General features: G+C 46.0%; 1 protein-coding gene across 1 annotated transcript in view; it reads left to right on the top strand.

The window, feature by feature from the left end:
• The first annotated feature begins 11749 nt into the window (after window positions 1–11749).
• The window catches only part of fut8b (fucosyltransferase 8b (alpha (1,6) fucosyltransferase)), an 82350-nt gene continuing 75992 nt past the window's right edge, over window positions 11750–18107 (top strand). Inside the window, exon 1 of the mRNA XM_047573585.1 lies at window positions 11750–12155. The gene's annotated coding sequence lies outside the window, so the exon portion shown is untranslated. The remainder of the gene's footprint in view (window positions 12156–18107) is intronic.

The following is an 18107-nucleotide window of genomic DNA, read 5'->3' as shown; positions in this document are numbered from 1 at the left end:
AATACATAACAATTTATAACTTTTAGATTGTGTGTTTTTTATGCATTTTCGATTGATATTCTGTCTATACCCATAACCAGTAAACAACCATAAAAACCAGAGTCTGATCATTTCTATGGAAGTGGGCAAACTTACAAATTCAGCAGGGGATCAAATACTTATTTCCCCCACTGTATGAGCTCACAGCAGTAGAGTCAACTCATGTAATCAGGCCATGTCATGCATTAATAGTTTTATTTATTACTTACGGTATAATGAGTGGGTTGCTTCAGCGCTCCAGAACGGACGTGAACAAATGGTCAAAAAGCCCTTAAGAAAAAAAGTAAGATCTCAGAAAGCAAGATTTTGAGAAAAAAAGGAAAAAAAGTTTTTCATTTCAATCAATTTACTTCCAGCCCTCCAGAGTACTGTAATTGGTTTCCTATGAATTCAACTGAATCCGCTTCAGTTGAATTCGCTTTATGACTCCTCTTTGCTAAGTATTATCTTCAACTTCTCTCACATGCGAAAACTGGGCCTGTGCTCAGAAGTGTGTGTGTGTGTGAGTGTGTGTGTGTGTGTGTGTGTGTGTGTGTGTGTGTGTGTGTGTGTGTGTGTGTGTGTACTTGTACTTGTACAGCTATCTTTCCGAGAACCACTTTAAGTTTAATATCATCAGATTGAGGACAGTTTGGCCTCACTTTTTGGCTGTTTTGAAAGTTAAAACTCAGTTCTAGGGTAAAGGTTACATTCAGGTTAGGGTTAGGGCATTTCATTTAGATGGTTAGGGTTAGGGTAAGGGGCTAGGGAATGCATTATGCCACTGAGTGTCCTCACAAAGATGGCCATACAAACGTATGTGTATGTGTGATATTTACATGGTGCATAACTGACCCCAAAGTAAATTGTACAAAATGAACAGCGTTTTTATGAAAACATGTCTCTGGATTGCTCAGGAGTTCTTCAGAAGTTCATGTTTTTTATTGTTCCCCCTTGTTCTTCCTTCGTAGGTTCCAATCTACTTCCATGTCCACGTTCCTTCATTGACTGTGATAGTGAGCTGTGGGTATCAATACTGTGGAAAAGGATTTATCCTCCAAACAATCTCTACAATCCCTGACATTTAAAGTGTTAAAGCCCTCAAAGAAAGAAGAATTGTTGCAATTGTTGAAGTTTCATCTCTTCATGCCACAAATGTGTCACGTATCTGCTCACAAAAAGCTCTGCAGCGATGACAAACGTCTCCCTTAGGAGGAAGAACTGTTTATTTTGAAGCCACGAACGCAGCATTATCCAGGCCAAAAGCATTTTCCCGAGGGCCTAATCAATGCTTGAATAGATTTAGCAAACTAGTAAATGTGTATCCTACCTCTCACGCTTATCTGATTCATGTGAAGTGTGGAAAAGTTGGGGGAGTGAAAACAGACAGAGGGGTATTTCTCTGCCACGGCCGTCCGAATATTTCTTCCACGGCCTTGTCTTCTTGGCAACGGGGGGCCTTCACACTGCGGCCGTCAGCAAGGTGCAGGCAACAGTGAAAAGGTGCTACAGCCACAGAGAGGGCGTGAGTCAGTGGATTTGGCTGGAGTTAAGAGCCTGTGCCCCTTTGAGAGATGAGGCTCACCTCACCGTTGCACATAAATCCCCAAATGTTCTCATTATTATGTGAACTCATCTTGTCAGAGGCCGGAACGTGGCTCAATTTAGGTTCCGCGTTGCCACCCGGCTTTATTTAGTGGTCTCGGGGGGAGGAGGGGGAGGAGGGGGAGGAGGAGGAGACGCCCTTGCCAAACAAGGCTGCCGTGGTGACGTCCTCCACCGACATCTTTACAACTTCACCCTCCACTGACTTTGCATACCCCCCCCACCCACACACACACACTCTCGCGTTTTGCTGACTCACGGGGATTGTTTTTTTTTGTGTGTGTGTAGATGGAAGGAGTTTGTGTGTGTTCATTTATCATTTGAGGTTATGCTTGGGTTGAAGTCGTAATGAGATGACAGTCGGGCCGAGATGCATTGATGTTTTTGAGATCAGCTTTCTCTGAGTGAAATTAAAAGTCCGGACAACTCTTTGTCTTCTGGTGGGTGGCGGCTTGTCATTATTACTATTATTTTTGATTACTTTGTGTCCTCCTTAACGTAGCTATCAGTGGGAGAGGAGCCCTGCCTCCAGCCCCGCTGGTTAGCAGACTGACGCCTGCATGGCCACTGTTGCATCCCCGCATGTCACTCTGGGTGTGTTATCATTAGCGGAGAGGAGATAGCAGGGGGAAAAAGGAAACGCGCGGCCGCCCCGCCGTCGACTTAGCAGCTTCCTCTCCCCGTCTCCCATTGCAGCCTGAAAGCTGGGATGTTTTGTTTCCCTCCGGCGCCGCAGACCTCCGTGTCTTTTAACGTGGCTGAACGGTCTGCGTGATAAGCCGGTGAGAGGATTTCTTGGCGGAGTGGGTTAATCTCAGATCTGTACACTCCACAGGAAGAAAATCAATTGCGATTTGACTTATTTTTCTGTTTGTTCGGGCTCAGCTGGCCAGTTGGGGGAACTCGATGAAATGAAACCGGGGGGGATTTTGTCACAATGGATGCTGCGGTCGTGTTTAAGAGAATGGCTTGTGCCGATCCAACCTAGAGCGCAGGATGATGTAAAAGCATGGGCTTTAATAATGTTTCTCATACTGTGGGAGCAGGTGGCATCTTTATAGGTTACACTGTGGTGCAAGACAACACTGCTCTACGTATTCAAGGTCCTTATCAGCCAGGATTGTGTTCTCTGGGTTTCTTTTATAGTAATATCATCAGTGGACCGGTGCAAAAGAAAGAAAGAAAGAATGAGCAATATGTTTGTCAATTGTTATAAAATACACGGTTGTATTTTTCTTTTCCTAGAACTTCCTAGAACACATTTGTGAGCATGTTCCAAGAACTCAGTGGTCTGACTCACCGCATGCACACAGTAGGGATACTGGCCACGTACCGTGTTTGTTGGTGGAAATCAGTAGATTTGCGCGTCCGTGAGGATGCTCAGTCATCCAGGTCGTGTTGTGTGTTAAAACAAAGCTAAAAAAAGGTCAGCGGGGCCTTCTGTTTGTGTTTTCTCGAAGACACGCAGCCTCTCACCCAAGTGGCCTCTTCGGTTCAGACGCGAAGATCAAAGATTCGGCTCGCTCGCGCAACGAGGGATAGGGGCGTCCTCGCACGGTTAGCTAGACACGGTCACCGCGAGGACCGGTTCATTTGCCACATCTTTGCACTCAGAGGTGTGCGCCGGTTACTTTCACCAGACCAAATGTACACAAGTGGCAAATCCTCCATGGCTGTAATCGACTCTAGGGGACTAGTGTGAAGCTGAAGTGCAGGATGGCTCTACCTCCAGGACACAGATGTGTCTATATTGTATTTGGGACATTTTTTGCAAGAAATATTCTCAACAGTACTTGCCTCCTGATGTGTAAATGTTCCACCTATATTTCTCAAAGCGGCCACGCCCTTAATCCTGCATACCTTTAAGCCTTAAGACAATTGAACAGGTATAAGTTCAATTATTTAAAAACTAAGGATAGAAACAAAATAAGTTTTTGCGTCAGACTGGAAAAGAAAATGCATTTACTTCTGTTGTAAAGTTAGACACGTTAACGAGGAGCTCTGTGGGGATTGACTGTCTCTTGGAGCCACCATTAAGTGTCCATTTAAGGAGCTGCAGTTTTTTTTTTGGTGCGTTTTTGTTTTGGCATTTCGTCGTAGCTTTGGTTTTGTCTTAACCTTGGCTGTATTTCAAACAGATTTTCTAAATTTAGTTCTTCTTCAGCCAGGTACTAAAAGGATTGGACGTTTTCTAGTTGCATTTTAGAAAAAAAAAACTCTCTTTAACTTAATTTCACAGTTTGGTTCCTGTGGTTCTTGTTTGAGTTTGAGCTGTAGTGCTTTATGTTGAATCCCTTGCACCGCAACAGACTTTTCTTTTCTTTTTTTATTAATCATTTACATTTTCTTCCATCTGGAATATTCATCAGACTCCACTAACAAGTCTCTTACGCGCATTTGCCAAATTCTGAGCTTTTAGAAACACACGAAAATGAATGCAGGCTCACTGCTCCACGCTAAATCTGTGTGCTTTTGGAGTTTGTGCATATACAGCCTGCGCGGGCCCCCTCGGTAAACCCTGCAACCCGCGCACAATATAAACGATATCTCTCCAACCGCTCACTGCCACCGCTGCATCTCCCATTTGCGGCGAGAGATCTCCCCGATAACCCACTATCTCACAAATTAGAATAGTCACTCAGCCGGCTCCTCTTCAGCGCATTCCTTAACGGCAGCAGATTTGTGACAGTCTCAGCCACCGGGATTCAATTTACATCTCCACTTGACATGCTGAGTATAAGATGGTGCTTTAGAACAATCTTTCTTGCGGAGGTGACAAGGATTTTCCGCTAAGGCGATTCTCCTTCGCGGCCGAGTGCTGCACCCGAGTCGGAAGTGCCCCCGCGCTCGGCGGGCCGACCTCGTGCTCTTGTTTTACAGTCTGAGTCAAATGGGTTGGCATTTTCAAACCGGGTGTAGCCACTGATGAGTTTTATAGTTGCATGGCTTTAACTCCCTCATTAAGTCTGAATGTCAGACGCTGCCACAGATGGATGAGCTGGAGTCGTTTAGCCTACATTGTGTCAGTAAACATCTGCCGTGCGGCGGGAAGTGTTGCAGGTGAGGTAAGGGGGGGTTTTTGGAGCATATGTCAGTCCTCCTGCCGACACAGGAGTCTCTGAACGTAGCTGGAAATACTGAAAGATCTCGACCTCGGGGTGCGGTGGAGCAGTTGTTTACTCTGCCGGGTGAAACCTGTGACTCATGTGGGTTTGAGAGAAGCGTGAGTCAGAGGGGAAACTGGGAAATCTTGCAAGGCTGGAAGCGAAGAAAGGCTGGGAACTCGCCACAAGTCGGTCAAATTAATCAGTGAGCGACAGGCTAACACGGAAAGCACTTAGAAGGCTGAGAAAATTAGGACTGCTTCCAAATGTGTTGTCAATTCACACGGGCGTTCTGATAAGAAAATCTTCAAAATATCGAGCCAAAGATGCAGATGTGAAATGGGTAAATGCACCACATCTTCACCACCTGGATCATTCTTTTTTTGACCAGAACAACTTGAGAAAGCCCCAACACTACCCCCGTCTTGTTCTGAACGTGTGCAGCTTTACAAAAAATTCAAATGTTGTGTATACACTACTACTCCTAGTGCTCAAAATGTCATCGTGACGATTTTGTACGTGATTTGGAAAAGCGATGGTGATGGCGGCGATGGTCAGAGGCGCACAGGCATCAGGGCAGGCGAGGAAGCTTGAGCTTCCAGCCGCTGGTGCAGCCGACAGCCACGAGGGAACCTCCTGTAGCCACGATCTAAATTTGTCCAGCGTTCTTTCCCCCAGCCAGTTTAATCACCAGACACATTTACACCTTCCCAGGAGTCGCCCCGCTGAGACGGGATTTGCGAACCACACGTAGTAAAAGAAAGAACTTCACAGCATGCGACCTGCAGACTAAATCAAGTAAAAAATACCTTATTTAAATAATTAATACCAATCTGGATGGATGCTGCTGCTGGATGCTGCGCAGGCGTGATCTCACACCGCCATCTAGTGTTGACAAAATAGTCTGGACTCAAAAGGAAATGTCATTTGGTATTCAATTTCCTAAAGGTTGTATTCACATCCAAATGCAGCTTCCTGGTATTTCATGGGACGGTCGATTTTTTACAGAATAAATGGCGACTCTGACCTGAAATGCACTAATATGATTTGATGTGTGAGACCAGGGCCGTACAGGGGGTGGCGAGATTCCAGATATTTCTCATGCCAGATGTGTTTCTTAATGGGGAACCGATATATGAGAAGTGGGGTTGCTGAAATACTGGATTAAAAACACCATTCAGGCATAACATTATGATCACCTTCCTAATATCTTGTGGGTCTCCCTTGTGCCTCCAAAACAGCTGTGACTCACCAGAGAATGGACACAGGCCTTCTGAGGCCTATTGTGGTGGGGGTGCCTGGTCTGGTCTAGGTGAGTGGTACATGTCTGAGACAAATGCCAGGTCCAAAAGTTTCCCAGCAGAACATTGTATTGTCACCATGTGGTCAATGTTATTTATGTCTCCTGTCGGTGGTTTTAGTATTGTGGCTGATTGGTGAATATTGACACGTTTAGGGCCTGTTTCTCCATAGGCATTTATAGCTCATTTAAATGTAAAAACCTATACGTGAAGAAGGCAAATTAGCATCCCCCTCAGGTTAAGATTCAGTCGTCTTATATAAACGGAGAGAAGTGGGTCAATGGGAGAGAGAAGGGGGCTGTCTGTGTTAATCTAGAACAAACATCTCTGAGCAGGAGGATCATTCACACCTCAGTCCGTGTGACTCAAGTGACGCGCGACGGCCCTCATGTGACATCAACATGCGGACCACCCCCCCACTGCAGAGTGTAATTGATGCGGGAGGAGAATCAAAAGAAACATTTATCTTCTGTGTGAAGTCAGATCTGCTACAATCACCATATCTACTTTTCAATCCAGTCATGTTCATTTTATTTTCAGCTTTAATTTTGCATCCATACTCGGGGGCCAAACGTCGGTTTGAGAAAACTGGCTCAAGGAAGTTAATTCTTATTGAATCTTTTTCTCTCTTTAAAAGAAAAAAAAATGAAATGAACTGCATTAAACAGATTTGCTTTTCTCTCAATTGTGCTTTGGGAAATGCTTAAATCAGCATTGTGCTTTAGTGGCCGTGAAGTCCTGTTTGAGGTTAAGCCCACAGCTTCACATGCTGCATTTAAATGTAGTTACACCGTGCAATGTGCCGTGAAATTTTTTGACAAGCACAAAATGTACCTTGGGGTCTCGAGTGCCACGGGATGCAGGAAGTAAATAAAATGAAATTAAGAGACACGGCGTAACCGAGGGTCTCGATATATGAGCGATTAGCGATGATTAGACACTGCGCACCTTTGAGACACTGGGGATCCTGATATTTACATGTTTAATCCATTTAAAGGTCCCATATTATACCCTTTTTAACAAGGTAATTTAAGTTTCACAAGTCTCCAGATTGTGTATTCCAGGATTCAGCTCAAAAAAGAATATACATATATATATTGTTCATTCTTACCTGGAAGTGAACTGCTGCTGTCCATGTTCCTTCCAGAAGAGGGTTGTGACTTTTCTACTGGTTCCATGAGGCTCTTTTGGACCACAGTTCTTTGGGTTCTTTAAGGTTAATCATTAGTCCCCTGAGAACTTCACGTCAAAGTTGATTCGACCAATAGAAAGGCCAGAGTGACAAAACAGCCGGCAGTTTGTATGGAAATGTGTCTGAATTTCGTTCCGTTTTCAGGGTCAGTTCACACACCTGAGGTTTTGTTCATGTGTCCAACCAATCAACATGCTCTTATTTTACAAGAAAGAAAGAAAGAAAGAAAAAAGGTCCTTGCGTTGCGCAAAAGTACCTAACCTGAAGTAGGAGCTAGAGAAAGACCCTTTGGACTGAGAACATCAATTATTCTCTGTCCTTGCACACAAAAATCACTTAGTTTTCCAACAGTTATAGAAAAAAATGGCCTAAATGTGCCTAAAGATACCAAATGGAAAAGATGGCAGTAGAACCAATATGGCTGACAACAAGGGGAGGGGCCTCTTTGGATCATCCCACAGACACTTGATCATTTTGGGCTCTATTCGGAGGCCAGATCGACTGTTTTCATGTTTTTAGTTTTTTTTTATTTCATGGGTAACATAAAATCTTGCCACTTTCTGGATTCCCCCCATGGCATAGCTCAAAGCAGAATCCGCTGCATTCCTTTTTTTTAATACCCACTCCATAGCTGAAAGATATCCAGGTGCTACAAGATGCAGCAAATGTATGCAAACGACATGCGATGCTCTCGGCTATTTATACACTTGACAAACCTTTGCCGCGTGTAGGCAACGGGAAAAAACGAACGTGTACCTGGGGTCGTCATGGCGCTAATGATGACAACGGTTAACGTGTTGCCGTTTAACGCGCCCCCTCGTCAGCAGCCAAATGTCAATTCAGAATTTAATCAGCAGCAGGGAAGCATCAAAGTAGACAGCTGCTTGCACAGGACGCACACCGGCGAATCAATCAGCATGTTTGTGATCATTTCCCTAAAAGACTCCACCAGGCCTGTGCTCATATGAAACTAATGTTGCTTATTTAAGCAGCAATAAACATTGAAGAGGTGATGGCAGAGGGGTGCGCCTTGGTTTTTAATTGAAATCCCCTTGCTGTATCCTTGGACCGAACGTAAACATATTTACGAACTGAGTAGAAGTGATCTGAGTCTGTCCTTAAGGACTGTGGCCTCGTGCATCATCACCTTCATTCTCCTTTTGTTCTTGCAGATTTTAATTTGCTTTTTGTCTTTAGTTGTGTCAAGTCCGTCGGCTCCAGTTCCGGCCGCCATGTTGAGCCATGGCTTGTTTTAGCCTTTAAAAAAAAAAATCTTCTCTGATTGGTGTCTCTTTTTGTGCAGCAGTGCTTTGTGCAAGTCAGTAATGAATGAGATTTCCTTGACGCCCAGGCTTTAGAGTCTTCATCAGACCCCACTATGAAGTCAACATCATTAACAGCAGACTTTTTTTTTTTTTTTGCCATCCACACGATTAAACAAGTAATAATAAGGCTTCAGTCGTAGATTAAAAATTCAATCTCTGCCGTTCGCGCCGTCAGCTTTAGGGGTTCAAGGGGTTTTATTGGCTCTGACCTCATTTCAAAATTCATTATAAGTTTTAATTTGCATCTTTCTTGCGAGCACTCGTGGCGTCCGTTTGATTTAAACATCGACACAACACGCGGTGCGTTGCGCTTTCACGGCCCCGGCCCCTCACCTTAACCGTTTATCGCGCTGTTTTGCATTTAGGATTGTTTGCAAACAGGCGATTCAGGAGAAGCTTTTCCATTTGCTCGGAATGATTAATACACGTTGTTGCTGTCAGACCGAATTGTCGCGGTGTAGGGCCGCGCGTCGAGCCATGACACCGTGTCACTTCCTTAGCATTAGTCTGCAGCCAGTTAAGTGGCAGCACTGGTTGATGAATCCTGTGTTTTCTAATACGTTGGATCAGACTTCCAGTTTATTCCTATTCCTGCAGGTACGTGTAAAATAAAGCTCCTCACATGCTGCAGTTTCGATTATGAGACCTTCCTCTGCTCATCACCGGGGCGCCCATTAAACGCACGTCATCATCTAAACTGCTGCAAATGTCACCCGTTCATTAAATGTTTTGCCGCATTGAATACATTTCGGAGAGTGTCGCGGATTAATACGGCAATGATCTTCCGATTACGCGCTAATGATATTTTAATTGGCGTGTTCCATTTTGTTTCTGTCCTGTTCCACGGGCTGGAGAGATGACGAGTTCCTCGCCGCGCGTTCGTCCCCGCCTTGCTTTACAGACCTCCGAGTCCTCATTTATTTCCGAAATGCCATTTCGGCGTAATTATCAGTGATTAATGCGGCGCGCCCGGGCCGTCTTTGCCTTCCCCCGCCCCGCCGCGCCTCCAGGTGAAATAGAGCTCACATGTTCTCTTTTAGGGAGCTCCGTGTTTCAATCTGAGAAAGGTCCGCGAAGACATCAGGAAAGGTCAGCAGCCATCGACCCGGCTCTGCGCCGCTGAGACCAGCCGTGATGATGTTATTAGGGGGAGTTTGGTTGCACGTGGTCAGGCGACTGTGCAGCTCGTGTGGCGGTTGACACAATCCCTTTCTTTTAAGACGTGGTTTAAGATCACGGCCTGTGGTGATTACGGTTATGGGTGAGCCCTGCAGGAAATGAACGAACCTGCTCAACGGCTCCCAAATTGGAGGCGTTGCACAGTGCCCCTCGCACCACACGGTGGCGGTACCGCACCGGCTTTAGGGAGTCTGAACGTCTAAGGCGGAAAATATGTGTGGAACAACTGTGGGTGGGGGTTGTTATTGTGATTCAGCTCCTTGCCACAGGAGAGAGACTTCTCAGAGGCGCGCTAGATATTTTTCAAAGATGGATGGAAGCAGCAGCAGCAACAAATAAAAAAAAGAAAAAAAAAAGCCTTTGGGTTTTATGAATTTGATGTATTGGCTCAGGGCACAGAAAAACATCCATATACAGCATAGTTCACGGTGAGTGGGGCAGTAAATGACTACCTGGAATTACTACCTGAAAACCTGTTTACCCAGCACCCACCTACACACACGGCCTCCCTTCGTTCAGCTCGGTGACCAACTTGAGTCCAGCTGCTGTGTGTGGATGCAGTTGACGCTGATGCATACTAAATAGCGACGATGTGAGACCATATGTCTTTGTTGAGCCAGTTTCAGGAAAATTGAATTTCTGCCGCTCGGAGTTGAAAAGCTGAAATTACAAAAAAAAGAGAGAGAGGGAGAGAAAGAAAAAAATGATTGTCATGTCATCTGAACCATGGAAGGACTGAATAAGCAGGACTTCTCCGCAGACTGCTGAGTGGGATCCTGTGCAACCTTTACAACAGTGGTTTATGGCTGTGTGAGTGATGGCTTGTCCAGAAGCCCTGTCCACTCAGGTATGCTATTAACAAATGGAAATGGATGTGCTTCGCAACCGCCAATCCTGTTTATACATCCACTTCCCCAACAGCTGACATGCACATTGCTGTGAATTACATCACGTGAAAAGACAAGAAATTTGCTGTCAAGCGCTCAAACAGCAATTTACCGGTACATTCTGCGACAGATTACCTAATCTGCTCTTGTAAACTGACACTGAAAGCAGATATAGAAAGAGGATATGCGGGGCAGTAAGCTTAGAGGTTGGAACAGATGAGGGATGGGGCATGAGTGAAGCTGGGAACAGGTTACATGATCGCTGCAGATAATGAGTGATGATTGGTCTTATTGCAGAGGTAGGATGTGGCTGTGTGCAGCCAGACAGAAGGTTTAGCGGAGGAGCGTCGGGCTTGTGGGGAGGCTTGTGGAGAGGCTTGTGGGGAGGCGGGTGGGAGTGAGTGGTGCCCTCCGTCGCCCTATAGCACCCGGTCTGTCAGTCGACCGTGTGAGCCAGACTGCAGTACAGCAAGCTGACACTGGTGTGCGCACTGCAGCTTCCACTCCCGACCGTTTCCCATCTGCAGCATCAAGCCGGCGAGAGACACGCGCACAGTCAGGAAGTCTTACGCCCGCGCCTTCAAAATAAATGTCACAGCGAGTAACGCACAAACGTTGTGGAGTGGCTACACACTAGCTACGCGTGACAGAAATATTACCAGTGAGAGAAATATTCAAATAAGTTATTAGATTGTGCAGGGAAAAAGTTCTGATACCGTTTTAGTTCAGTGAACACCAGCCCAAACATGACAAAATACCTTTTTTGTGCAGGAAAGGTCATTTTTATATGCAAAAATCATAAATATTTGTTTTTCTTGATCAGCGGAGATAGTAAACTGAAGCTGAAGATGTGTGATGTTTTTTTTTTCTCTCTGTCCCACAGATTTTAAAGGATGGTGATTTTATTTTAACAATATTCAGAGGATGCTGAACATCAAGCTCCAGGGCAGTGGTGTTACACAAGACTACAATGACATGGAACAACAACGTACTAAGACTTTTTTTTAAATGAAGTGCCTGCTACAAAGTATGCACAAGAGCAAAGACAGTTTAATGTTATCATTATGGTAAGTTACTGAGGTGCAGAATGGACTACAATGGAAACATATTGTCAGATCAACCTATGATGGAAAATGTTGTAACCTTAAACCAAATTTGGTTGCTGCAATAATTACTTATTAGTAACTGACTCTTATTAGGCCACTTAACCCAGATGCTAAGTAACTACAACTACAAACATTCAAATTGTATTTTTTTTTTATATACGTCTCGTGTGCTAGTATTCTGAAGATTCAACACCGGATGTTAAGTTCCCCCCTCTCTCCGGTTTGTGTTGACACCGGCCATTCAGCGGATCCCCACAGAGCAGCCTCGTCTGTGCCGTATTCAGAGAGCCTCAGCAGCTCCCACAGTTCCTGTTTCCGCCGCAGCCTTTTTCCACTCAGTTTTTCTGGAGCAAAACACATCTCAGGCTGCCTCTGCGTCAGACCCGGCATCCGCAGACCCCGGTCGGATGCCTCTGGAAGCCGGCGTACCACGTCAAGGTAAGGGCGATAACAACCCCGCGGGGCTTGCATGTCGGAAACGGAGGAGCTACGGAGGCAGAGCCCGTAGACACCCCCCTCCCTCCGCCGCTACATCCCGGCCTGTTGACTGCGTCGCTGATGAGATCACGGTGACCAAATAGCGGTCACGGTGGGGAGGTTGGTTCGGCAGGGAGGGATCTCTGGTCCCGTTATAGCTGTCTCCGAGACGTGTATAGATATTTACATTTTTTTTTTGTTGCTCTTTCCTTGATACCAGGGTTCGTTGCGTTCAACTACACTCCGCGTCCCTCCTTTGTTGCTTTTTTGGAGAGAAGCGGGCACGTTCAAAAAAAAAAAATAATAAAAAAAAAAACAAATTCACATTACGGCCGGTGGGGTTAGTTAGCGAGGCTTGAAAAAACCTCCTTTAGGACCACACAGCTACCTGGACACGGTGAGAGGACACGGTGGCTATAACCGGTTTAATTGAGTGCGAAACAATTAAAGCGGCGGACCGGGCTAGAAGCGGGTAGCCTTTATGCTAGCTGCACGCCCGTGTGTGCGTGCGCGTTTTTTTGTTTTGTTTGTCGCTGTTTGGTCGGCTAGTCTCCACCGCTGCGTTAGAGTGAAATGGGGTTGACCTCCAGCCACGACGTGAAAATAAAATACACATGACATTGACAGAGAGAGAGAGGGAGAGAGAGGGGAAAGGAGGAGGGGTGCTTGACAAGTGTGTGTCCGCTCCTGTGTACCCCCACTACCCCCAACACACACACACACACACACACACCCCGTCGTGTCAGGAACTGCTTCGTAGCTGCCCCAACCAGGCGTGCTTGTGTTTTCGATTTCTGGAGGTGCTGTTTAATAAGGCCTCTGATATTCGATTATGAAATAATCATCTCCATCTCGGCAGGGCAGTCAGAGGCGGCCCTGGGATTGGTTTCTATTTCTCTTCTTCTTCTTCTTCTTCTTCTTCTTCTTGTGTACGCAGCTGCTGGTGATATAGATTAAACATGTGCCAACACGCACAAACTATGTGCCATCTTGCTCGGCGCAGGCTCGGCGGATAGAGGCTGGCATCGGCGCTGGTGAGGCCCGGGTTCAACTCCCAGCAGGGGGACACTCATTAGAAGATGTATGCGATGTAAAAACCAAGTGACTCGAGATAAACTTTAAACTCCCAGCGTATGAGCAGGTGTAGGATGTCCTGGAGTATCATGTACACCGATCAGCCACAACATTAAAACCACTGGCAGGAGATGTAAATAACATTGGCAATTTGGAGTTCTGCTGGGAAACTTTTAGACCTGGCATATGTGTGTGGATGTTAATTAGACATGAAGCACCCACGTAGACCGGACCAGTCAAGCTCACCCCGTAGCAGTGAAGACACTTCTTCTTGGTGGCATGTCCAGCAAGACACGGGCAAAAAAACCCCACAAAAAACAGCATAAGGTGTTGACCTGGCCTCCAAATTCACTGGATCCCAAACTGATCAAATGTCTGTGGGACTGAATCCAGAGAGGCCGCTTCCCTGATTCCATAGGACCCAAAAGCCAGCATCCTATTTCCAGACACCACAGGACACCCTCAGAAGACCCATGTCCATTCTCTGATGAGTCACAACTGCTATGCCTGAGTCGGTGTGTACTCTGACTCTTTTTCTGCTATCTAAAATGGCAGCCTTGATTGAAAATAAGTGGGATATCATATCTCTTTCTTGTGTATTAAGTGAGGTTTGTCCTTTTTTTTTTTTTTTTTCATTGCTTAACAGTAATATTTCACATCACTTAACGCCTGCAGCTGATAATAATAAGACATATATCATCTCTGCAAGGAACCTTGCGATTATTCTTCCTTTGACATTATAGTGTCTGACAAGGAATTATTAGCTCGTCGCGTATGTTCCGCCGTGCGACAATTATCCCAGGGTTTTCGATCCGTCCGCCAATATCCATCGTGCTTCTCATTTGAATGGTAGTTGCTGACAAGGGAGAAATCCTACACCTATGGACAACTAATGCATCATTAATGTTATCTAATAAAGGCCGCCTTGGTAACGGGGAGCAGGTTGATTGAGTTAGTGTACCTAATCCGTTCATGAATAAGTAAATGCACTCACCCTTGCCAGTTCATTAGGTACACTACAGGAAATGAATGCTTTCAGTATAGCAGGCCTGCACCAAATCAAAGCAGCATGAAGGTTGTGGTTTTCAGTAGCAATTAAGGTAACTGAGAGAAATGTTGATCCAGCTACGAGTGGTGCTATTGGATTGAATTTTGTTATACTGACACATGCTCCTGCTATTTTGACAATTTAATTCAGTTTAACACCGGCGCCACAAACCACATCCTCCAGAATGAGATTGCAGTTTGCTTGTGTGGGAGATTTACTGCCACATTAGAACGCATTCATTACGACCGGTGTACCTTATGTTTTGGCAAGCGAGCGTACGTTCTGGTGTCAGCCACCGTGCAGCTGCAGATAGGCGCCTTTTTTTTTTTTTAAACTTGAGCTGCGTTTATTCGTCAGTCGCCGGTTATTTTGCACGGAGCCAAGTGACTCACAGTCCGCTTCTTTATCAGGGCCTTGCCATTTTTAACTGAATAGGCACAACCTTGGGTGGGCCCATTTATATCAGCCCGAGTGCAAATAATTACATTAAAGTAGTCCCTTCCAGGCTGCGTAATTTTTGATGAAGCACTTAAATGAAATAGCAGTGATAACCCTCGAAGTGACCCTTGAAATTTACTTTTTTTTTTTTTTTTTTGCAGAATTGTGCCGTTTCCGCTCGTTGAATTGATTGCACTGGACAAATGGTGCATTTTGCCACCCTGTAGGCTCCGAAACACATGATACTGCATCTATAATTCAGAGAGCGTGCTTTCGAGAGAAATGCCCCCTCCCCTCCCTCACTTCAGCTGATCTATTTTCTCTCTTCCCACTTCTTCCGCTCTCTTTGCCCTTTGTGCTTCCACCTTCCACGCCTCATGCCACTGTCTGTCTTCATTTTTAGACTAATGAGTTCATTAAACATATTAGTGTTGCTCTGCCAAAGAGGTTAGATGCGCCGCGGCGTGCAAAAACATAGGCGGCGACTATTATTTATTTATTTTTTTTTAGTACTTTTACCTGCATTTAACACGTATGCTTTTCACACGTGGCGCGGCGTTCCTCGGTTTCGGTTCAGTGCAGAAAGCCGCTGCCAAGTGGAGTTTTATTTAAAATAGCAGCTGGATTTGTTTTTCATTTCAATGCTGTCTGCAATACCAGCCTGTCACCTGCACAGCGAGCGCCTCTGTTTGCATGAAAAGCCATTCTAATTTCAAGCATCACAGTGTTTTGGCTCAGTGTACAGTGTGTGTATAATGCTTGATATTGGCTTCAGCGTGCTGTGTATACATCCCGTTTTCCCTCCCTGTCGTCCCAGATATATCTATATATTATTTTCTTCTAAAAACGTCAAACGGATGAGAAGAGAGGGCTGAATAGAGCTATGGAGGAAACAAACAACGCGTTTTTGAAGACGCGTTCCCGGTTTTTGGGGCCTCGTGCTGGAAGCACAAAGAAGGTTGAAGTGAGGAGGCTATATAAGGCACGGCGGTGCTTGTAGCGGGGCTGCGGTAACAATGTTACCCAAAGAGAACGGCTCATCTGGATGCATTGTTTCGTTGGTACTGGTAATCTCTGTGCGGCGTATTCTAGTTCCACACAATGTACTGTAAATAGAGCCGGCGAAAAGAAGCTTTTCGCCTTTGTAGTTGCTGCTCGGAGGAACGGAAATGCTGATTGTATATATAGATACGTGGACACACACCCAGTTTTAAGTAAACCGTTAGAGACCCACTTTGTCAAGATGCAAAAGATAAGGCTAGTCAAGAAGTAAAGAATGGTTGATGAATACTGTCCAGTAAGTAACCTCTGTGTGACCAGTGTTGGCGTTTGACTGGCATTCATCACATGAGCCCGGTGTGCGGTGTTTGTTTTCTGTCAGCTCTGCCCTGTAGACTCTCGAAATGACCAGTAAGTCAACAACCATTAAGCTTTTAAGCTGTTGATAAGTTTGTGGTCTTGTTCATCTAACTAACTGAATGCCATATAAGAAGCTTACAGTTTGTTTAGTCTTTTAGTACTTTTTTTTTTCTCCTACACCTGCACAGTGCAGCCTTTCTAAAGGGCAAAATCCGTAGGAAGAGGGCTTTTCTGCATCACTCTTCTCCCGCTGTCATCCTGCCGGAGGGCCATTATTATCTGTATTGTAAGACAGAGTGTCTGTCTAGTGATTGTGGGAGCCAATCACAGGGCGAGTGTGGGGCAGGTTTCCATGGAGAAAAGCGGGCTGGCCCGCGAGGCTGCTGAAGCTCAGCTTGAGCGGGCTAGCCAGATCCAGACTGATGGCAGCAGCAAAAGGAAAAGGCCCCGGAAGGCCTGGCCTGCTGTCTGCCTGTCTAAATGTCTCAGTGTTTGTGTACCTGTCTTAGTCAGTCGAGTGTCTGAAGACGGTGGGTGGAAGGAGAAGGGGAGGTCTGAATAGGAATTCAGTCAGACAGGCGCAATAGGACCTTGGGCCCGGTGGCTGTGTGGAATCAGATTGGATTTGTGTAGGGACTCGATCTAGATCGCGTAGTGACTTATCCACAGTTAGGGCATGTGTTTGGTTAATGTCTGACCGCGTGTTGCCCCACTTGCAGTTGTTATGACCAGTCAGAGATCTCGACCTGGACTCCCTCTCAAAGTGCGTGCTGCCCTAGCTATGTTTGGCCCTGCAGGAAGGCTGCCCAGCCTGCAGTGCACTTACATCAGAGAGGATGTGTACTTGTGTGTGTGTGTGCACACTCGCTTGTGTGTGTGTGTGTGTGTGTGTGCTTGCTTTTGCTGTATCTCGGGGAGTTATTGCTGCAGCAGCCTGAGTTGGGAAGTGGGTCTTACGACATTTCTTCTCAGCTCGTTGGAGCCACCCAGAAATAGGCATGTACCAATCCACATGCATCTACTGAATTCCCTCCTTCCCCTTTTCTCTGCGTCGCTTAAGTCTCCCGTGTTGCAAGGTCTCCTGTGTGCCCTTGTATTAATTTGTGTACGTGTCTCTCTCTCTCTCTACATATGCATGCGTGTGTGTGTGTGTATTGCGTTTATTTATTCTAGTTATGCGTTCCTGTGAATGCATAGCTCGGTAACGAGACAAACAAGTTTGTTGTGCCTTCTTTGCATGAGGAAGTGAATTCATATGGCTGTGACACACTGAGAATTTTTAGCTCATCAGACTCGGGCATTGAGACAAAAAACAAGCCTCCCGATCCAGCCACCTTACCCACGAAATCCCCTGACGCTCAGTGCCCATGGCCCATCAAACTACCTTGTTAGCCCCTCTGAGTCCACAGCTCAGGCCGGGATCAGAGCAGGCGTGGAGGACAGCAGAGACGCGGCAGGAAAAAGAAATTCTCAGCCGGCTGACACGGTACCGTGTCGTCTGGGCCTGATGCTCCCTACAACGTCTAACCTAAAAACAGGATCTAAACTTCTTTGGTCTCTAAGGGTTCTTCCGAGCGCGGGAGCCTCCTGAAAGTGCAGCCCACACCAGTGGCGGCCTCGGATGGATGGGACGGAGATCTGGAGTGCAGTGGAGGCAGATGGGCACGGAGGAAAAATTTGAAGAGAAGAGAGAGGGAGTAATTGGGACAGCTGCGCAGCTCGAGGCACAACCACTCGTATCGCCCACATCGCCCTCATCCCTCCGTCCCCGCTTCCCACCATAAAACATAAAAAAGAGCGCCAGAGTGCCAGATGCTGGACATTAGGATCACAGTGACAATAGCCCAGATTCATTCCGTGGCCAGAACGCAGAATACACAGGCCCACAAAGGCACACACACATAGGAGCAGGGAAAGAACAAGACTATGAGCTCAACTGACAGAATGGGTTCATTTTCCACACTTCGGTAAAAAGGTTGTGTGACAGGCCTGCC

Source organism: Mugil cephalus, chromosome 21, assembly GCF_022458985.1.
Source record: "Mugil cephalus isolate CIBA_MC_2020 chromosome 21, CIBA_Mcephalus_1.1, whole genome shotgun sequence".
NCBI lineage: Eukaryota > Metazoa > Chordata > Actinopteri > Mugiliformes > Mugilidae > Mugil > Mugil cephalus.
The sequence above is the reverse complement of the archived record's forward strand: the minus strand, read 5'-3'. Positions and strand labels throughout refer to the sequence as shown.